Here is a 23,618-nt window from a genome sequence, read left to right on the forward strand (position 1 = left end):
TACTTTGGTAATGAAGAAACGGGGACTTGAATGCTCGTGTTCTTGAGCCAAATTGTTTCGTTCATTGGAATAAGTTACTTTGGGCAATGAACCACCCAAGTCGTACATTAGAACGTGGATAACTTGCAACATCATTTAAGATATAGCTGGAAATGGGGCAGAAATCATAGCACACAGGAAATACACCAGACAGAACGTGCTGTGTTTGCATGTTTCCTCCTAGTGTAATTGTTTTCTACACCGCTTATTCTTCGTGTCAGTGTTGTCATGTTGCACTTGGGTTCTACACCCAACATGTACACAGCATACATACAGATTTGTGTTCGAGAAACAACAAGCCACTTGAATCTGAAAAAACCTGTGTTTATTCTGCTTTACTGAAAAAAGCAGTGTATGAGACCGGGCTAGTTGGTATTCCATGCTGAAGTGACCATCACAAGAGTGAACGCAGGACACTAAAAACGTGACAAGAACAGGTGCGAACTTCCAATTGGTGTTTATTACGAAAAGGCATGTATATATACTCTTGTGCACTTGATCATAATCAGTTACAAGAGCGCACTAAGGCCGCCCCAAGGCCTAAGGCGGCCTTCCACATACAGACCCCAGGTATGCAAATTCTTTAATGTCAACGCTAGGGATAGTTTGCTAACGCAGTTGCCTTATGCGATATCTGCCCCCTCAATGATGGGCCTAGTGCTTTCTTATGCGTTGCTTGCTATTATTTGGTTTTTCAGAGTGCATGACATTTGCATTGGGAGTTGTGGATTCCAAGGAAACCCTCTCTCCCTTTTGTACTTTTGTATTATGTTCCTGTAGTCTCATATTTAGGCACCTTCCCGTTTGTCCCACGTAACGCTGCCCACAGAAAAGAGGTGTGCTATTCACTACTCCCCCTGAGCATTTCGACAAAACCTTTTCTGTGAGCAATGTTGCATGAAATTGATTGTCTGCTGACAGGGCTGGTTTTGGCACATAACTGAGATAACTTGATGGGTGCGGGAAAAACAACCGAAACTCCCGCCCTTTGGCCTATTTTCTTTAGTTTATGCAAGATAGCGTAATGTATGGGATGACTGCTAGATTCCTGTGAACAGTATCACATAGGTGTAACTAAAGAAAATAGGCCAAAGGACTGCAGTCTTGGTCATTTCTTCCGCGCCCCGCAAGCTATCCAAGTAATGCGCCAAAACCAGCCCTGTCAGCAGACAATCAAAATCATGCAACATTGTGCACAGAAAGGGTTTCATCAAATGCTCAAGAGGAATAGTGTATAGCATACCTCCTTCCTGCAGGCAGCGTTACGTGGGACAAATGGGAAGTTCCCTAAACTTTAGACTACAGGAACATAATCGGAAAGTACAAAACGGGAAAGGAGGTTTCCTTGGAGTCCATTGCTGCCAATGCAAATGTCATCGACTGTTTGAAAAAACAGAAATAATAGCAAGCAGTGTGAAAGAAAACGCTAGACTCATCATTGAGGCAGCGGCTATTGCAGAATGCAACAGCGTTAACAAGCCATCCCTATAGCACTGACTGTTAAGGAATCTGAATATCTGGGGTTTGTATGCAGGAAGCCGCCTTAGGCCTTGGTGCGCTTGTTTATTTGTGATGACCATGTTGACTTGCACGATTGTAACAGATTATGATCAAGTGTGCAAGAGTACATATACATACCTTTTTGTAATGAACACCGGTTGGAAGTTTACGCCTGTCCTTGTCGCCTTTTTAGTGTCCCGTGTCCAGTTTTGCGCAAGTCCTTTCCGCATAGACACTAGAAATTGGCTGACTAGAGGAAGGATTGGTTGAGACTTGGAATGATTGGCTGCTTGCAGAGTCCTTCGGCTTTGACTGAAAAGTAAGAAACACCAATCAATTAAGGCTGTTCAATTATTTACCATCATCATCACTACTGTTACTCAGATAAACAATGATTTCGTATTCACAACTGTCACTACAAGTGCTCTTGTCAAAAGAAATGGTTCAGACTCAGCCATGTTGGTATATATTCATTCGTAGCCTTATAGCATAAAAAGCTTCAGATAGAAAGGACCCAAGTCAATTGATGGTTTGCTTGGAACAGTCAAAGATGTCACGTGCACATTATGACATTCGGAGATTACATCTCCCATATTTAGGTAGAGCTGCCATGGCCACATACTGCAGACCATAGTTTTCAACTTTCACTGCTCCATTAAACAACCTTGCAGATTTCACTGTTTCCCAAAACAATTAAGCACTCTTGAAACAAGCGCAAACCATGCATGTTGTTTACTTCCGACGCAGAACAAGCAAGCCAAAGATATTGTCCAGCTGACAGGCTGGTAGAATAGCGACAATACAAAAAAACCATGCTTGCACCACAACTGTGTCACAACAGCTGTCAGCCCCTTTTGGATATGGTCTGTTGTGTCACGGAAGAAGTATCAATGCGTAATATTCTTTTTACTCAAGCAGTGAAAATTGAAAGTTACGGTCCCGAATGCATCAACATACCCTTCCCATCTTCATAAAAAGTTACAATATTGCACTGTGTTCACCAAAAAATTTGCCCTTTTTGTAAAGAAGCCTGCAATTATGCCTGGACCCCATACATGGCTCTGGCAGGCAGCACTGTTTATTCTGTCCGTTTCTTGACTTGCAATCCCATAACGAAACAAATAATGCAACATATTTTTCTAGATTGCATTGCTTCATGCAAATGCGCTTAATTCGGGAAATTTCTGAAATGAATCAAGCCTCTCCTAAAAAATTTTAAAGTAGAGTAATTCATTAACATGCCTAAACATGAGCACTTCCCATAGATTTTGAGAGCCAATGAGGACAGAGCTATTTGCTCAAATTTCTGCGACTCATGGGAACAGGATGGCCAAATTCCGTGCTGTTAGTAAATGCAAAGAAAAAAAACTTTGGTCAATTTGTGCAATGTTTCGTTCCGAAATTTTTCTTCTTTATACCGTAGTGGGGATACTCTGTGGTAATTAGTTGAAATTATTGCTATTGGCCTGCAGTCTGGTACAAAATATTTTTAAACCCGCAGCGACAACACTATTTCCTTCGGATCTATCCAAAGTGCAGATTCGGTAAAATCCAGGAAAAATGCTCCTAACTAAACAGTTCATTCTATATTGTTTTTTGCAGAGACACCTTTTTTTTTCTTGGAAAACTAAGGTTAATTTCATTGTCGCCAGGCTCGGGCAGCAAAATAAACTTTTAAATCAAAATTAAAAGTGATCGCCAGGCATGTCCAGTTGAATTTATCTGAACATGCCCTACTGTCTGCAGTACACATGTTGCCACTTTAAAGGCCTGCAAGAAGGCACCAGTTATATTTTCTAGGGCAAGAAGGCAATGAAGTATGTTACTTAAGGCAGTTAGTCACAGGAGTCCTGGATCAGTGGAAGAAAATTTAAAGACTATAAATTGTTTAGAAGACTTAAGTCACACATTACTGAGTCACCGTCTATAGCTTACCATTAGTCTTAAAAGTACCATCATTGCATTGTGATAAAACTAACCTAAGAGACTGAAACCTGGCATGATAAAAATGGAGCTTGAGAATGAAGGTTTGCTCAACAAGCAACGGAACGACAAAAAATGATATGCATGATAAATTAAAAAAAGCCGCTGTTGAGGACGGTAGAGAACTAGGCACCATGAAGAAATTTGTAAATATGCAAGCATAGGATGGAGTCAGTTGGCGCAAGCCATATATATTTACAGATTACTAGGAAATGCCTTCATCCCGAGGTGGACATAATGTATGTGAGAGCGTATGTATGTCTGCGCCCCTTCGATTACGCAGTCCCAGACTGTCCGCAAACCACCTGCGGCTTCTGGTCTGGCTAGCATTGACAGAAGGGCGCATCACAGTCATGTGATCCCGCTGCCTGGGACTGTCCGAGGTTTTGTTTGAAAGCACCGCGATTGGAGGTCGCTCTCCTGGCTGCTGTTGTCCGCTATTAGCTACTTAAATTATGGGGTTTTACGTGCCAAATCCACTTTCTGATTACGAGGCAAGCCGTAGTGGAGGACTCTGGAAATTTCGACCACCTGGGGTTCGTTAACGTGCACCTAGATCTAAGTACATGGGTGTTTTCATAATTTGCCCCCATTGATATGCAGCCACCGTGGACGGGATTCAATCCCGTTACCTCATGCTTTTAGCTACTTGTAGATTGCGCCCTACCCAGCAAATTCAGTAGCGTGGTCATCAAAATAATGCAGTCTCAGAGGCCATGTCGCCGGCACAACCATAAAGCTTGCATAATGGAATCGCAGCCTGAGCACATTGAACATGTTAACAAAGCTCAGTTTACATCGTGCTCTCGCTCTTCGGGCCTTTTAACCGCTGTATTTAAGCCAGCTCATTTATTTCCTGTAAAATTTAAGCATCACTGCCACACAAAAATAAGCAAAAACACGGTTGTGCCAGATCACTGTTCACCCACAAAGCACAGGCCGATATCCTCAAAGCTCATGAAACCGTCTACTAAAGGCCTGACGTGTGTCTAGGACAAAGCGCGTCTACACTGTCTACTAATCCTGCACAACCAAAAGCAAAATTTCGAATTTGGGTAACAGAAGGGATCAGCACACATGACAACAGCAATCGGTGAAGCTCTGATTATACAGGTTGTCCCACGTAACTTGAGCCAAACAATAAAAATATGCAAGTGTGACGTAGCTCGACAGAACCAAGGTAATGTTGTTTGCCGTCACTTGGAGATACTCGGATATTTTTTCATTCCACCAAAATAAATATTTCAACTTCGTTAATTAATCAACTTTTCAAATATTATAACTAGATTAGAAGTGTCCATGAGAAAATTGTAGAGCAACATGAAAAGCTCCCCATACAGCTTTGTGTTGTTCGAGACATGCTGCGTAGAAGTGTTTTTTCGAGAAAGAAGCTCGCGAATACACGCAAGGTGCTGCGAATGGACAGTCACGCAACAATTTAGTGTGTATTTGCAGGCTTCTTTCACGCTAGGAAAAACACTTTTATGTAGCATGTATTAATCATAATATTTGAGAATTTGATTAATTACCGAATACTAATTATTTAATCTGGCAAAATGAAAAAAAAATGAGTATCTCGAAGCGAGGGCAAACAACATTACTTTGGTTCTGTCCAGTTATGTGGCATTTGCATATTTTTAATGTTTGGCTCAAGTTACGTGAAACACCCTGTATGCCATGCCAGCTACCAGCATTAAATATCTACATGCAATATGATACGTTTCCTCGTTCACCAGTTTCACTCATCTGAAAAGCAAAATCTACCTGTTTACTATGCATATAGCAATGAGCATGACAGATTTCACGAAACACATCAAGAAAAGCAAGCATTTGCGCGTGATCACTGTGCTTTGTCTTAAAAAACACAAGGACTAAGGTTGCAGCAATTAGACCCCTCATGAAAACCTCGCATTATGGCACACGAAGCATCGATTTAACGGAAGCGATAGCTGAGTGCATGATATTTGCTGTCTGGAACGCACAAAGTACACATAAACACACAGCCTCTTTTAAAACATGGCGTCAAGCCCGCGTGCATCTTTTTAAGACAGCCGCCGTCTGCTAGCTACTTGCATATGTCAGAACAAATATCTGCTGACAGCTCTGAGAGTCCGCAGAGTCTGACTTCTGGTAAAACGAATGCGATACTGGGTGCTCTCGGACTGGTGGATGGGGCGTCCGAAGCTGATTGAGAAAATCGAATGCGGGACAGCACTGCTAAGCAGTCCAGGACTGTCAAGGACTGATAATCGAAGAGGCCCACTAATGCTTTGTGTTCCTATCCTATGTAATCTCTTCATAGTGATCAGCTCAAGCTGCATGGCAAAGAAGTCTCTTGTTAGTGCTCTGAAGACAAGCCTCTTGCCCAAACATTGGCTATAGAGACGACCATCGTTCGACAACTGTTGATCTGTTCATAGAAGTGAGAATTCCGCGACAAACTTTTCAATGAAGTAAGCAATATGATGATGAACTTGTTTCACAAAGCTTCATAAGTACACCTGACATTTGACTCACTTTTGCATGTAAGTAAATATTATGAAATTGTCGCTGTGAACAGTTGTCCCCGACTGCTGTACACTTGTGATAAAAAATTAACCATATTTGAAAGTTTGTATAATTAGCCAGGAGAGCCGCACTTGCTGGATGGCTCATCATCTAATTTGGAAAAAAATTCAGCAGTGAGCAGCAATTGTATCACTAATGACCTTGAACATCTTTTATAATTATTAATTTGTAAACACCTGTTGTCGAACAGCCCACTTACTGAAGTTTTGAACACATTGTACACAATTATAGCACGTACTACACAAAATAAGATCTGTAATAGACCTTACCAAATACAATATTAGTGTGGCGGCAGGTCAACTGGCTCCTCAGCAATGCTTGCGTCCTTCCTGGGAGAACAAAAGACGACATTAGGCTTACACTGACAGCACCAAACCACATAATTTAAGTTGCAAACAAGTGCCCCAGAACATAGGAAGTTCTAATTAGATATGGTCAACCTGCTTAACCATGTCACAGACATTGAATGACAGAATGTACATTTATGAAGCCTCAACTCTATGAAATACATGCTAATACAAACATGCTAGTACACAGAATCAAATTGGATGCATGAAAATTCTCAGTAAACTTTTATTTCCTAGCAACCACAAGTTGCTCTTTGTGAAGTGCAACAAGTGAGTGTCTAACCTACACTAAGAAGGTGGAAAATTCGGGATCCTTTCTGGTGAATAACTAACCATATCTCTACCGGCACCCAGCAATACAAAGGTGAATTGTTAGCATTATATTGATTAAAGAAATAGTTCAGTGCTACCAAGCAAGTACAATAAATAAATTATTTCGAATTCATCTTCATGTCAGGCTAATCAAGTTAATTTTCTTTGGTTCACATGAAAGAATGGTTCGAAAAAAATATTGGAATCTGTCAACAATGTTGAAGCAATTTTATGACGGCCTGCAGATAGCAGTTGTTGAAATAAGACCTGGGGCAGGGGGAGAAAATACAAAGAAGTGTGATAAAACAAAATGGGGCCTGTGCTGTGCAGCTACTAAATGCAGTTTTATTAAAGTATGATGTGCAAAACAGCATATGTAAGAGATGCGAGACCCTCAGCTGGTATTTTGCAATGTTGTTACGGGAAATTCTTTCAAGGAGCATGACTCCTTAACCCTTCTAGGGTCAATGACGTAAATATACCGCACCGCGCAGTACAAAAATGGTAGATGCCGTATATTTACGGCGCTGTCTGTAGGTTTAAAAAGCACGACAATTTCCTAACCTTTTCTTTTCTGTCATGTGCTGCCACTATGTGGAAATACAGGGAATTTCTCTTGCACGCCTCACTCTCTCAGTTTTCGTTGCATGGTTTGTTTTAGCGCTAGTTTGCTCCTGCGCGTCTATGTACTACCGCTTGAGCATTGGCGTGCGTACGGGTGGCAGTTTGGGTTTTGTTTTCGCGGGCGGTTTTGGCTTCTTGCGCTTGCAAAACTGATGGCTATCTCGTTACTAATCGCTCAAAAGGCTACTGCTTGTTTCTCGCTCATTTAGTGCTCGCAGGGGTGCGCATAGGAAGGATGCTGCTGTGCATGAGCTTCTGTTGCTCCTTTTCTTTTTTTTTTGAGATTCACGAAAACTAATTGCATCTGGCTGGCGATAAGATGAAGATTAGCGGAAGTTTGTACACGTTTTGCTTTTTTGATGGGCACACAACCGCACAGTTTTCTTGAGTGCGTGCACCTACACAGTTCGATTATGCTATGGATGTACTATCATAAGCAATATGAAAGGGAACACAGGAACGTGTGGCAAACAGACTCGGAGCGATGCGCGGATGGCGCTGTGAAAAACGAAGGGGGAAAGGAGAGCGCTCTTCCACTAACTGTTGGCACTCTCACCACGCTGGTATTTCTACAAAGGAGCAGCTTACGTCATGGATCGTCCAACAGCCGATAAGACGGTGAGATCGTCGCCAGTGACTTACACCGATTCACTTTCTTTTCTTTCATTCTCTTTTTTTCTTCGTGCAACCGCTTGATAGTACTCTGAGAAAAAGTTTGCCCTGTATTTCAAACCGATTCTTTATTTGAATAGACGCACTCAGTTGTAAGTGGCACCTCGAACAGCGGCGACGCTCGAACCAATGACGACAGAGGAATAGAATACAGAAAAATTTTTTAAAAAGAACATTGACAAACTGCCTCTCGCCCGACTTTGTTGCACGAAGTTCGTTCAGAAAAATTCACATCGCACACTGCAGTGGCCCACGCAGAGCAGTCAACTCTGAATTTGTAACCTCAAGATGCCTCGAGTGCCTTTTAAAGAACAGGAAAACATAATAGAAATGTCTAAAAGAGGTTATACACAGCGCAATATTGCTCTCGTGACAAGCCGCCCATTGAAAACGGTCAACCGGATTATCCAGGCTTACCGAGACGAAGGACGCATAAACGATGCGCCGCGCCGCACACGATTTCGATCGACAACGAACGACCAAGACCTTTGCATCGTGGCTGCCGTAAGCGACAAACCATTTCAAAGTGCAAAGGACGCTCGAGGCGCTCTTGGCTTGAACAACTTGAGCGACAGCATGGTACGATGAAGGCTTAGAGAAGCAGGACTGCGAAGTCACATCGCCGCACAGGAACCTCTGCTCACCGCAACCAACAAAGCGGCTCGACTGAGGTTCGCTACTGAACACCGCAGGTGGAGCGAGAGTGGGTAGAAGTATGTAGTTTTCTCTGACGAGTCCACGTTCTCGAGCCGCTGGGACCAACGAAAGAGAGTGTGGTGGACCGCAAACACGCGCTTTAGTCCGCAGAATATCCAGGAGGTGGCCGCCAGTGGATGCGTGTCTGTGAACATCTGGGGGGCGATTTCCCACGCAGGCCTAGGCCCACTGGCGAGAATTGATGGGAGGTTCACCAGTGCTGCGTATTGCACTCTGCTCGAGCACCAGATGATCCGTTATGTGTTGAACAGGCCGCACCCAGATGGGTGTTATTTTTTCCAGCAGGACGTGGCGCGCCTTTTGGAAGAGCGAGGGGTAATGCAACTTCAGTGGTGTGCGAAGGGTGCCGACATGAACATTATAGAGCACGTTTGGGGCCGTATGAAAGTGAACCTTTCGAAGAGCTCACTACAATTGGCGAACTCCGACCAACTATGGGAAGCAATAGAACATGAGTGGAAGCGCCTTCAGCATGATACCGCATTCATCGAGGATCTCTACGCGTCTTTGCCTCAAAGAATGGAGGCCATCGTTCAAGTCGATGGTGGCATGACGCATTATTAGGCCACCAACGAACAAAACAAAGGACGAGGATAAGCTGCGATAACGCTATTGCCTTATTTCGTTTGCTTCAATATCTTTTTAATATTCGGCAAGTGCCAATAAACTAACTTGGAACGCACCCTTAAAGACCATATTTTCCCGGTTTAGAAGACTTACCATAAATCAATATCGAAGTCTGGAACAGTGCTATCTTTTGTAACGATTCGACGCAAAAGGTTACCAGTGACGCAATATCGAACAGTGTTCTGGCGATGCGAAATTCCGCACTTTGCAGACACATGGCGGGAGTGCGAACAGCTGTTAGAACAGCGTTCCCCTTTCCACTTTGTTTCCGATGGTGGGCGCTGCGTATCACCCATACAGCTGGGTCTGAGGGTGTTTTCTACGCGTTCCTGTGTTCCTTTTAATATTGCTCATAACAGTACATATTTGTACATAACAGTACAAAGAGCAGGAACCTTTGAGTCTTGCAAGGTATTCTCGTGTGCACATTTTCAAAGCTTTGAACTATAACAATGTATCAAATTTTTTACTCTTATAGGTTTATTTCCTTTTTTATTATTGTTATTCATGAATACAGAGTACATAAGTACCAACACAAAATAATTTTTTTCTCGCTTTACGGACACCCTAGAAAAATTACGGTCAATTTTTTTCGAAATAAGTCTCTAATTGGAATCTGCAATAAAAAAAAAACGAACCTGGGCGGTCGAATATGGTGAAAAAGATCGACCCTCAAAGGGTTAATTATATTCATGTAATCTTCAGAAACGGATGGCATAAAGGACATACTTGTTGACAGTTTCATAGCGAGTCATGAACACGATGCACGCGGGAGTTAAATAAGCATCTTTAAAAAATGCTCTAGAAACTTGCAAAACGCAAGTTGAAAGCAAGTTTCTATAACCTCTCACAACACCGAGCTTCACCTACAAGTGTTGTAACATTTCCTTGCAACTTGCAGCACTGTTTTTACAGACATAGTTTGAATCACTGTGTCACAAGCTCTGGAAACAAAAGTGCATAAGTGCTAAACAAGCACATATGATGCCCTACTCCTACTGCAAAGACACATTTATCTACACCAACACATGTAGATGGATTATGTCATCCATTTGGTAGCTTCTGATCATGTTCCAAAGCATGAATCTCATAACTGCAAATTCTATAAGAATGTGACACCAACTGATTACTTGGGGACAACACGAAAAGACGGGAGAAGGCCAACAACACGAGCGCAGGCTAAGACTTTTGGTTAATTGCACACACACACACACACACACACAAAAGCGCGCGCGTGCGCGCGCACACGCACGTACGCACACGCACACAAATAAATATTAGGCCTATTTGTCCTGCCTAGTTGCAGCTGCAGGACAGCGGGATGTTGTAAACAACCACACACTTGAACTGCTGCATGTGCCTCTTGCTACACTTTGCGTCAAGGCCTGGTCTGATTCACCTTTTTGAACCCAGATTGCTTGACGTGACAAATAAATGTTCTAGCTCTCCCAACAGTCTTTTTGAGACTATGGCTGACCTTCTGAATGTGATCTAACAGTGGTCACACCACTGTAGGCCAATGTTAGACCTGGGTATAGAAGTTCTCCTCGACTTGTTGAGGATGCTATTTCGTGCTTCTGTGACAGTGCTTCACAGCCGAACAGTGCGCTGATGCGAAAGGCAGAATTCCCTCCTTAAAAGATGGAGCATAGATGCAGCGCACATGACACTCACCAAAGAAAACAATGAGGTCAAGAAATGGAAGATCACTGTCTAGTGGTAGTTTTCCAGTAGAACACGTTGTGGGGCTACTTGGTGCAGAGCTTTCAGAAGATGAAGCGCCAACAGAGACAACACAGTAAGAAAGAACAAAGACAGGACAAGGCGCTACTTGTAACTGTTTATTGAGGTCAAAAGCTGCTGAATATGTAGCCATGGGGAGAAGGGGAAGAAAAAAACAGAAGCATTGCTTGTGTGAAGGCACACGTGCGAGAACACAGAAGATGAAGGGAATCATAAGATTAGCCAAAATCTAAAACTTATCTGAAAACATGCATTCACTTGTGTAAATATTCAGACACAGGCATGCTGACACAGGTATCCCCTCTATTCTTAACCTGGTTGGCCTCCAACAGTTCATGTGCCACAGTGTATTTGCTTTTAAGCACGATCGTTGTATCATGAAGCCTTGCTTCACATACTTGCTTATTCTCATCCTTGCAGGCCTTGCAATGAAGTGGCAAGTTTGAGCCATAACTATTTTTCAGCGAAAGCTTGTGCTCCCACAGGTGTTCACTAATACATCAGCCAGTTTGCCCGATATACTCTTTCCCACACTTCCACGGTATACGACCGCTTCTTCACAGTTCACAAAAGGATTTGTATGTTTAATAGAACACTCTACTTTTAGAGTCATGAGATCCAATCAGGCGGCACAAAGTAGCAAGCTTTCGGGGCGCAGCAAAAACCACAGGAATTTTATATATTGCGGCGACGTGTTTAAGATTACGCGCCACTTCGTGAGAATACGGTATCGCCACTGGATACGGCAGAAATTCTTTGTGGGCACGAGGTCGGTATACCGACCCTGCAATTAATTGTTGCAGTATAAGTCTATGCACTCCAAGACTGTTAAACGTGCGATTGCCACTATGTGCCTTGAATTTACCCTTAAAGAATTGTGCTGTCATAAGGCACACAAAACCTTTGACGAACAGATTTTGAAGTTGAAGAAAGCTGGCTTTCCTTGTTTGGTATTGAGTAAAGTTTTGGAGGCGTTGTTGAAGAAGGTGCATAAAGAAAGAAACTGAAGCAGTGAAGAAGGTCAAACATTGGAAAAGAAAGCTAAACCAGTGGTGATATCGTATTCTCACAAAGCAGCGCATAATATTACACATGTCATCGTGAAATACAAAATTCCTGTGGTTTCTTCCGAGCCCCAAAAACTTGCTACTTTGTGCCGTCTGATTGGATATGATGACTAAGAAAGTAGAGTGTTCTAATAAACACACAAAACCTTTTGTGAAGTACGGAGAAGGGGTCGTATACTGCATACCGCTGAAGTGTGGGAAGGAGTAAACCGGACAAACTGGCCGATGTATTAATGAACGCCTGCAGGAGCACAAGCTTTCACTCAAAAATGGTTATGGCTCAAACTTGCTGCTTCATTGCAAGGCATCTGGGAATGAGAATAAGCAAGCACGTGAAGCAAGGCTTCCTGATACAACAATCATGTTTAAAAGCAAAGACACTGTGGCATGTGAACTTTTGGAGGCCAACCAGACTAAGAAAAGAGGGGACGCCTGTGTCGACACCCTGTCTCCGACTATTTACAGAAATGAACGCATGTTTTTAGATAAGTTTTAGATTTTGGTTAATCTTATGATTCCCTTCATATGCCTCTTCCATATTTTTGCACATGTGCATTCACGTAATCAGTGCTTCTTTTTTTTTCTTCCCCCTCTCCCAATGGCTATATATTCAGTGCTTTTGACCTCAATAAACAGTTGCAAGTAGCACCTTGTCCTGTCTTTGTTCTTTCTGACTGTGCTGTCTCTGTTGGCACTTCATCCATTGAAATGTAGTTTTCTTCCTTCCATGAGCTCATCTAGCACTGTAGAGAAGACAGAAAACAAATCACTCAACCCATTTAGTAGGCTTACTTCACGTCATATAGGGTAGAAAGTTTCCAATGAAGCAGAATACTTTTACTACGCTGGTTCTTACAGCAGCTAGTGTTTTACGACTAGCTGACAGTGTTCTCGGCAGTGAAAAGTCGCAATTAAAGTGGTTGAGCAACTTTTTAATGTTTCCTACAAAGTACCACGCATGTTCAAGTAAGCAAAACTACTACTGAAAGGCAAGCTCCACTATCTGGGCCTGAAGATTTTCTGTGGTGAGCATAGAGCTGGAGCTATTCCCTGCACTCAAAGGTGTTTCTACCTTTTCTATTGGTGCACCTGAACACTGAAGCATGTTGTTGCTGCAGGAACACCGGAGAGCACATTTAACACTTCGTACCACCCCGACGTGGAGGGGAGCCTCCATAACCAAATACGTTTGCTTTCAACAGTGCGTTCGCACAGCCTTTTAGCATGCATTGCCAAGAAGCATTTAATGGAGTTGAATGTAGCTGACGTCTCAGGTCAGACAACTTCGAAAAAGCCAAGGCCGATGACTGTTATGCAATTTGTACACAAAGGCAACCATCAATTCAAGCAAATTACTCAGAGAGTTGAAACTACCTTTTTATTTTCAGTGCCAAGCAATCTGGGCACGTTCAAAATGCTAACCGGACCAGGACAACATGTGAAGTTTACATCAAAAAGTATGTGCTGGAGTTCATAGGTACTACGGTTGGTGCTATTTACAATATGCCACTGTCCTGCAGCCGCAATCATGTGGGACAAACCGGCCGACGACTCAAGGATTATCTTACAAAACATGCACAGACCCTTGACACAACATGGGGGAGCAACATAGCTATTGATGCCGCTTTGTGCAGTTGTACACCAAATTTTTAGCAGTGAAGTATCTTCATGACACATTTTCATAGCAGACATAACTTTCAGAATAGCTCCCACTATGCTAGCGTGTCATCACTTAACCTGCTTGGCAAATTGAAGTATTCAGATCAACCTGCCGGAGCATTCTGAATTGGGCTGCTTGTTGGTGCATGTTTAGAAGGGAACCGAACAGGGCTACAGACAGGACAAAGGGAATACGTTGCTGTGTACAACGCTGTCACTTCGTACTGGCAGTAGCACTGTTCGTTCCCTTTTAAATATTCATATCTTTTAGTCGCCTGACCACGCAACGTAGCTGCGAGCTCAGGCTATAATTTTACATTGTTACGTTGCCTTCCAATGTTGCACTTAATTACATCATCGCATACTCACCTGTTATAGTTAGCTCAACACTAGCTTACAGTGAGCTTATTCGTGGCTAATCTTAGTTACCATGGAGCCATGACAGTGCTAACGATCAGTGTGCAGTGTTGTTGCATACTCATTAAGCCAACACTAGACAAACAGTTATTTTATTGGTGCGTGTTTTATCTGTTGCCTCAAGTCTTGAACTCTGGCACTATAAGTGTTTTTTTAAACACCACTTATATGTGCAACCAAGTCAGGTATGAAACAATATCCCTTTCAAGTTGACGTGCTCATACTGAACCAATTTGTTGCCACAGGAAAACAAATCATCAATTATCCTTTGAATGCACTTGCAAAAATTACTCTACTTGCATAGGCCTCGTCATTCCACCAACATTTGCAATCACTGTCTAATAAGACTGCATATGCAAGACAGATATACAATAGAATGGCACAGCTTACCAGAACAAAGAGCACCACTACACAGACTGCTGTGGCACACTTTCTCAGGCCTGCTGGCTGAGAAATTGTGCACAAACCGGCACACAGACATCCTTGACAGGTGCAATAGCTGCAATTGAAGCAAATAATATCAGGTATTTTCAGACCGGTCGTCCACAGTAAAGCAAAAACATTTTCATATACAAATACTCTTGTACATAAGCTTGTCACCGAATTACCGATTGCTGTGGTATCGCTTGGTGTCTTCAATTGTATCGTTCAACTCATTTAAAGAAAAGACTTCATGAAGCACCTTCTATTCGGCAAAACAGCAGACATTTTGCTCTACATAACTCACAACATGTATTTTAGAATAATTATTGTATTGATGCCTGTATGCTGAAAATTAGTCTACGCAATTAGAGACAGTCAGTATTAGAACCAGCCTTTAACATCAGTGTTGACACATCTTTTGATTTTTTTATACCAGTTTGGAACATTTGTAACTTTGGATGTCCATTACACACTTTTGGGCACCGCTATTCTGTGTCAAGGTTACGTTAAAAATTACTTATCACATGCACTTGCTTTACAATTACGGCCGCAGATGGGCAAAATTTACGTGGCAATCCACTCCCAGATTACGTTAAATGCTGACGCATTGCGTCAGAACGTTGATAGTCAGCCTGGTAGCTGTATGAAGTAAAAACAAAACAAAAACAAAAACTCGCGAAACATCTGATGCCGATTACCAGCTAGCAAAATAATCAATTTCTTCTCCAGCGACCCTTAATGGGTATCACGCGGACACTTTCAAGTGCGATCGCGCACGATTGCTCGGGCTCGATCCTGTCTTTGTGTTCCAAGGCACCGTGTTACACCAGTGTTACCTAACACTGCAGACTGCACGAGGTTACGGCAGCAAGCACGCTACACCGTCCATTCACTGTGATGTAGGGGCATCGCATGCAACATGCTCCATGAGGTCTTCATACACAAGCAGACTTTCAATTCCAGAAGCAGTCTTTCAATTACGGGTATGAACACAGCGATTATGCACGCCAAGCACACTGCGTCCTAAGCTTAAGGAAAAATAGAATTTCGCTGTGATGCAATGCGTCGCCGAATACGGCTAACATAGTGTTACAACGCGCCGTGAGAGATTGCTAAGGAGAACAGTAACTTCACTTTATTTTGGAATGCCAAGAACACATCACAACACATTGCAAAGCTGGAATGCCAACGTCAGTATAAAGGCTAAACCCCATTAGCGCGATTTTGTGCGCGACAGCGACGAGCGACGGGTTCGCGCGACGGATCGGGCCGTCGCTTGAACAGATCGCTCGGTCTTGTCGCGCGATCGCTCGGTTTTGCAAATCTAGAATTTGTCGCTCGTCGCCCGGAAGTGCTATGAGCGACTAGCCAATAGCGCAAAGCCGGAACTGGATGTACACAACTCCGGTACTTCTGATTGTCGCACGGAACGAGCAAACGATTGAATTTTTATACGTGCAAGGATAAGAACCTACTGCAAGACTTTCAGAAATATTTTATGTTGCTTTTTGCAGTAAAATACATCAACTTCAGTTAATAAAGCACGCGTCACGCCAGTTTCGGCGCCTATATTGCTGCCCTCAGACCGGCAACACTGGGGAGACGTCGCTCGAAGTCATCGCTCGCATGGGGTGCAACTTGTAGGCGACGAGCGAACGCGACAGCCATCTCCATCGCGTCGCTTGTCGCTGTCGCGTGCAAGATCGCTTGCATGGGGTTTATACTTAAACCAGCTGCCACATACAGCCGATAACGAACTGCTACAGACGACATCGTCGCTGATGTTGCCTACGCGTCTCAATGTACTTTATATGAAATCAGCACAACAAACGCTACGCCATTTATCACAGACTCGCAATGCCGCGGCTTTATCAATCCTTACGGCCAAGCGGGAATGTCGTTACAGGGCATTGACAGGGCATGCTCACACAACACAGTTGAGCCCGTCAGCGGCCATCGCGGTGCATTTCGCACGCGCGACGTGCACCAACAACAAAAAGGACACTTAAATCACTTACTTGCGTAGCAGTCCATCGTCGATTCCTTCTTATTCTCTCAGTGAAATCCCAAATGCAACAGGTCTACCACCACCACACACCGCCATTTCCAGCCACTGTCCACTCTGTACTGTTGCGGCGGAGAAATGCAACCCGTCGTGTAGAAGCGATGAAGGGTGGTAAGCAGCGCCACCACTGAAACCACTTCCGTTGTGTGGGCGTACTTACGATTCGCCTATGAATAATGTTCAAGCAGCGTTACCTATGGTGATATTATGTAACAGCTGGTAAATGTGGGCCGTGTCTTTTCTTTATATTCGTTGCGTGGTGATTTTTCGCTCTTAACATGCTCAGTTGCCCTCCACATGAAATTACGGACGGTTTTCCGTATTTCAAAAACAGAGCTCACGTCCGTTTTTTTTACGTAGAATTCCGCCGTTTTTCATGAAACTGAACGGTCTACGTAATTTTTACGGCATGTTTGACCGTAAAATTACGGAAATTTTTTACAGTGTACGGCGTCCGGACTGCGACGTTCGGTGAGCAGCACAAACCGCGCACTGAGACGCTCGCCCGCGCCCGCTGCCTGGCTTTATTTGGCCACGAACTTGTTGATGCTACATTCTGGCAAGTTCACTGGAATTGAAATGGAGCGGTAAGAAGCACATTAGAGAGAGAGAGAGAGAGAGAGAGAGAGAGAGAGAGAGAGAGAGAGGGAACCCTTTAATGAAAGGCAGATATTTTAGAGAAGCACATAGAAAAAAGGCATGGCACATGGTCATGTTTGTCTTATGAATGCACTGGATTACTAAAAAGAAGCAGCGGCAAATCAAACGCTGAGAAGACCGATAAACATACAGTGCGACGCAACTTGAGAAATAATATTGAAACGTCCAAGAATTTCGAAAAAAAAAAAAGATTGAATCGTCGCGACGGCACATCACAGTCACCTATAGGCGTCGATGCTTCTATAACGAAATTATTTTTGAACAGCTCTGACAGCGTCCACGCAACACTGGTTGCTTCTGTAATGTCAAGTGCTCATATTTTGCGGCCTAAAGCTCACGGCACGGTGCGAAAACGCGCTCGCAGCGAAAGCAAAACGTTGTGCGCGGACATGCATGCAGACGCGCAGTCGATCGCTGCGAACCCGTGTGATTGCTGCATTGAGGCTTCATTTTGTTATGCTCCATTCGGTTATACAGACATCCCACTATAAGAAAATATTTCCCATGGTTTGCTCTCAGCGTTTGCCTTCCTTTCACGCATTGCAAGATGCAGGTTCGAGAGACTCCGTCGCAGCGACGGCGCGCAGCGGCGTTCACTGTACATATTCGGTAAAGAGATAGCATCTGTAAACGATTCTGTGCTTTCAATTTGCCCAAGATTATTATTTCTACAATAAAAAACTTCCCTCGTTTTGAGAGTACTTACAAAAATCTCAAGGAGGGCTGCGTGTGGTGTTTTTATTGAGAGCCGTAAGCGAAACCTATGAGGAGCGCGCCGCGTTATCCTTCATACTACGAAAGGCAGGCGCTTCCAACAGATGGCGACTCCGTAAGTCCGTTTCTGTTGCTGGACGCCGAAAAAACTACGGAAGGTTAGTTTTGCTCTGTGTCGCGCACCTGATCATTTGTGCAGGGAACGTCGAAACAAACCCAGGTCCTGACAAGGTAGATCAAATTATGAATTTTCTCAAAGAACTTTCTGCGGCTAATGAAAAATCTCAGAAAGACATGTGCGTAAACTCAAAGACATCCAGTCGAATATTACAGATGTCAAAAGACGGTTGTCACAAATTGAGCAGCGCCTAGAAACAGTTGACAGCGTTCACAAAGATGTATCCACAGTGGGGATGCTTGTGCAGGAAACTCGGGATCAGGTTCGAACCGTTGAACTCAAACAAATTGAACAAGCCAATCTTGCCGTGGATGATCTGAACAACCGAATGCGGCGGAACAACCTTATATTCAAGGGCATTCCTGAGGAAAGAACTGAGAAGTGGAATGACATGGAAAAATTAATTACAGAGTTTATAACGAATACATTCGACATTCAGCCTAGTGTATTGAAATGGCTCACAAACTGGGACAGGAAAAGCCGGGATATAATCACCCTACAATAGCTAAGTTTTTGAACTTTAAGGATAAAAACAATATCCTGAGGAATGCATTCAAGCTTAAAGACGTTGCATCTGCTCGAGTATGGGTAGAAGAAGACTTTTCACCGCGCTTGCGGCAGATCAGAAATAAACTCCGCGATTTTGCTCGGACTTAGCGCCAAACCAACGAAAAATTCAAGCTAGTTTTTGATAAACTAATTCTTGCCAATAAGCACTATACGTTTGATTCCTCGGCCAATAAGGTGGTAGTTCTCCCAGACCACCAGACACGTAGAACAAACGAATGAACCTGAAAGAACCCATCCGAATAACACCTTGTCAATCATAGTATCAAATTTCCGAAGTCTGTTAAACAAACAAGATCATCTGCAAGCCTTTATTGAATGCTGTTCCACGGACATAGTCCTTGGTACCGAAACTTGGCTGTGCTCTGATGTAGCTGATAGCGAACTATGGCTTTCGAATAGTTTTTCCTTGTTTAGAAAAGACAGAAGCACATCTCGAGGCGGTGGCGTCATGATTGCTGTAAATAAGAAGTTCAGTGTGCATATTGCCGACACTTTTTCCGTCCTGGAAATATTGTGGATCGCACTCCGTTTATCGCCATCTGTAACTTGCGTTATCGGGGTTTGCTATCGGCCACCCAGTTCTTCAGCTGACTTTGTTGAATGCCTTCATGATTCTTTAAGCATTATTTAAGCGTCATCCGAAATAATACTTGCAGGCGACTTTAACTATCCCGGAATTGACTGGCCGACATGCAAACCCGTCGAGGGCGCAAGAAGGCATGAATGTAGGCAGTTTCTTGATGTTCGTTCTTTGTTTAGTTTGAGCCAAATGGTATCATGTCCCACACGTGGTGATTCAGTTCTAGATCTTGTACTGACTACAGATCCACCAAGTGTGTATGTACGCGTCCTTGAGTGCATGAGTGACCACAATGTTATCCACTGCGAGTACACCATAAAATATGAAAAACCTCGTAATGCAACGAAAACCATATACGATTACAACAGAGGGGATGTACGCGGACTAAATAATGACCTACTAACATTTTCCACGCAGCTTTTATTGACCTTTTCCGAGCGTGATACAAACGAAAATCGGCAGATCTTTCAAAGGACGCTCATTGAAATTAAGGAAAGATATATTCCAAGAATTACTATCAACTCTTCAAATAAAAACATGTGGTTTACAACACATATTAAGTGGTGCATTAATTAGAAGAAAAGAATGTATCCAAAGGCAAAGCTTTCGACCTCTGCCGACGACTGGGAATGCTATCTCGAAGAGGCGAGATATTGCAAAGCAGAAATTGAAGCAGCGAAGGAAAAATTTTACAACTACGACTTATCACAAATGTTAAAAAACAACTGTAAAAAAATTTAGGAAGTAGTAAATCCGAAACCATCGTCATCATCCCTTGTGTCGATAACAAAAGATGGTGAGCCACTTCTGCAGTCCGATGTTGCGGAAGAATTAAACACTTTTTTCTGTTCGGTTTTCACATCAGAAGAACCAGTGCCACCTGATCTGAACTTTATCAGCTTAAATACTTCAATGAATGACCTCATAATCACTCGCGAAGGTGTAGACCAGTCAATTCGGCACCCGGACCAGATGACATTTGCGAAAAATTGCTAAAACTTACAAAACCAGCTATATCACGTATCTTGGTAGTTATTTTTCAACAGTCAGTTAATACAGGATGCGTGCCTGACGCCTGGAGGTGTGCACGCGTGATTCCCATTTTTAACTCTGGTGATCCCTCCTTAGTCTCAAACTACAGGCCCATGTCATTAACAAGCATCTGTTGTAAATTACTAGAGCACATCATATCATCCACCGTCATGAAATTTCTATCAGATCACAATTTCTTCGCTAGCAATCAGCATGGTTTCCTTCGTGATCGTTCCTGCGAAACCCAACTATTCGAATTGATAACTGACCTCCACGAAGCCGTTCATGGTGGACTAAAAATAGATGCTATATTTATTGATTTTGCAAAAGCATTTGACAAAGTTCCGCACATCCGCTTATTAATGAAGCTAACGAATCTTAACATAAACAGTACGATTACAAATTGGATAGCTAATTTTTTAACCAACCGAAGTCAATCAGTCTACGTGAATGGGTACACTTCTTCACTTTCGCATGTAAAATCCGGTGTACCACAGGGTTCGGTCCTGGGTCCAATATTATTTCTGATCTATATTAACGACATAGGAAACCCTTTATCTTCTACTATAAGGTTATTCGCAGACGACTGTATCATCTACAGACAAATTAGTAACGCAGAAGACAAGAACTCATTACAGGTAGACCACGACAAACTCGCATTTTGGTGTTGCCAGTGGCAAATGGAAATTAATGTTTCTAAAACTAAGGCCATGACGTTCACGAGAACACATAATCCAGAATTGAGCTACTACACGATTCAGGGAATCCCTGTTGAGAAAGTATCCACATTTAAATATCTTGGAGTTCATTTATCCTCCGATTTATCTTGGAACGAGCACATTAATACCATAACCAGTAAGGCATACAAAACACTCGGCTTCATTAAACGCAACTTATACTTAGCGAACTCTGCTACTAAGTTATTAGCAGGTAAAGGTAGAGTACGCGTCCATTATTTGGAATCCGCATCAAACCTATCTGATCGAACAGCTCGAAGCAATACAAAATAAAGCAGCAAGGTATATCACAAAAAAATACTCGCGAAAATACAGTGTTACGGACATCAAGGAATCACTTTCATTGCCCTCTCTTCAAAACCGCCGACTAATAACATTGTTATCACATTTTCACGCGCTTTATCATAGTAGATCCCCGTTCCGCGAATATTACATCAATGCAGCTCATAGTATTTTTCAACGTTTTGCTCACCCATTTAAAGTGCAACCCCTTTTTGCTCGCACTAATCTGTACCGTCATTCACCATTACTTTTGGCAATATATCATTGGAATAAACTACCGAGGGACATTGTATCTGCCATTAACCATGATGTTTTTGTTAACAAGTTGAAGGTTTTTCTAAATGTGTGATTATTTCTATGTTGAGTGCTTACTTGCGTATGTTATTCTTTCTGTATTTAATTATGTCACTGTATATTACCAATGTTCTTTTTTTTACACGTTTGTATTTGTAACTGGCTCCCCCCCCCCCTATGTAATACCCGAATTGGCCTTCAGGGTATATGAATAAATAAATAAATAAAATATTCAGCTTTCGCTGTAAGAAATCGTTCGCTGTAAAAGTGAACGTTGGCTGTCAGAAATATGTTGAAAAAAAGAAGGCAGCAGCTTAAATATATTAGAATCACTTTAACTTATTAGGCAAGAAGTCTGGAAGAATAGATCATAATCATCACCATAATCATCATCATCATCAGCCTGTTTTATGTCCACTGCAGGACGAAGGCCTCTCCCTGCGATCTCCAATTACCCCTGTCCTGCGCCAACCGATTCCAACTAGCGCCTGCGAATTTCCCAATTTCATCGCTCCACCTACAGTCTTCTGTCGTCCTCGATTGCGTTTCCCTTCTGTTGGTACCCATTCTGTAACCCTAGTGGTCCAACGGTTATCTAACCTGCGCATTAGATGACCTGACCAGCTCCATTTTTTTTCTCTTGATGTCAATTAGAATATCGTCTATACCCGTTTGCTCTCTGATCCAAACCGCTCTCTTTCTCTCTCTTAATGTTATGCCTAGCAATCTTCGTTCGATCGCTCTCTGTGCTGTCCTTAACTTGTTCTCAAGCTGCTTTGTCAGTTTCCAAGTCGCTGCCCCATATGTCAGCACTGGTAAAATGCACCGATTGTACACCTTCCTTTCCAATGATAATGGTAAGCTTCCAGTCAGGAGCTGGCAATGGCTGCCGTATGCGATACAACCCATATTTATTCTTCTGTGAATTTCCTTCTCATGATCACGGTTTCCTGTGATTAATTGACCTAGGTAAACGTACTCCTTCACAGACTCTAGAGGCCGACTGGCGATCCTGAACTCTTGTTCCTTTGCCCGGCTATTTATCATTAACATTGTCTTCTGCATATTAATCTTCAATCCCACTCTTACACTCTCTCTCTGCTAAGGTCCTGAATCATTTGTTGTAACTCGTCTGGATTGTTGCTGAATAGAACAATGTCATCGGCAAACGGAAAGTTGCTGAGATATTCGCCGTCGATCTTTACTCCTAAGCCTTCCCAGTTTAATAGCTTGAATACTTCTTCCAAGCACGCAGTGAATAGCATTGGGGAGATTGTGTCTCCCTGTCTGACCCCTTTCTTTATAGGTATCTCCCTGCTGTTCTTGTGTAGAATTAAGGTAGCTGTAGAACCTCTATAGATATTTTCCAATGTATTTACGTAAGCGTTCCTATGTTTGGGGTCGGCCATGAAATAGATGGTAGCTGGCCCATGCCGTCGTCCAACTTATCCACGCTGAGGACGTTGTTGAAGGGAGAGACTTGTTCTCATCGAGGACGAGGAATATGTGATTTATTTACAGTAGCTCCATGAGAACGTTACAGTTCATCAGTCTAACATGACTGAAAGAGGAATGCACTCTGAGGAGCCGCCAACGGCTCTTTAAATACACTCTATCCTCCCTAGATCCTTAGGTGAGGGAAAACGGCAGTTCACCGTCGACCAATTCGGAGCGTCCAAAGTCATAGTAGCTAGCCGACCCGCCTTTGAGGGGGAGTGTTTACACACCCACTTTCGCACTGGTTTCACTGACCACACCGAGGTGAGAGGGTTCTCGCAGACAACGGTCCCGCCCCGAGCGGGCGCCTC

At 43.0% G+C, this 23,618-nt stretch overlaps 1 long non-coding RNA gene across 1 annotated transcript; it reads right to left on the reverse strand.

Moving 5' to 3' along the window:
- Window positions 1-342: 342 nt before the first annotated feature.
- Window positions 343-16,873, reverse strand: LOC139047609 (uncharacterized). The gene is made up of 4 exons (XR_011507259.1): window positions 16,717-16,873; window positions 14,666-14,774; window positions 6,360-6,419; window positions 343-1,851 (listed from the first exon to the last, which is right to left on the reverse strand). It is a non-coding gene; the product is annotated as an uncharacterized lncRNA (long non-coding RNA).
- Between the last annotated feature and the right edge of the window lie 6,745 nt (window positions 16,874-23,618).

This window comes from Dermacentor albipictus, chromosome 1 (genome assembly GCF_038994185.2).
Source record: "Dermacentor albipictus isolate Rhodes 1998 colony chromosome 1, USDA_Dalb.pri_finalv2, whole genome shotgun sequence".
In the NCBI taxonomy this organism is placed as follows: Eukaryota; Metazoa; Arthropoda; class Arachnida; order Ixodida; family Ixodidae; genus Dermacentor; species Dermacentor albipictus.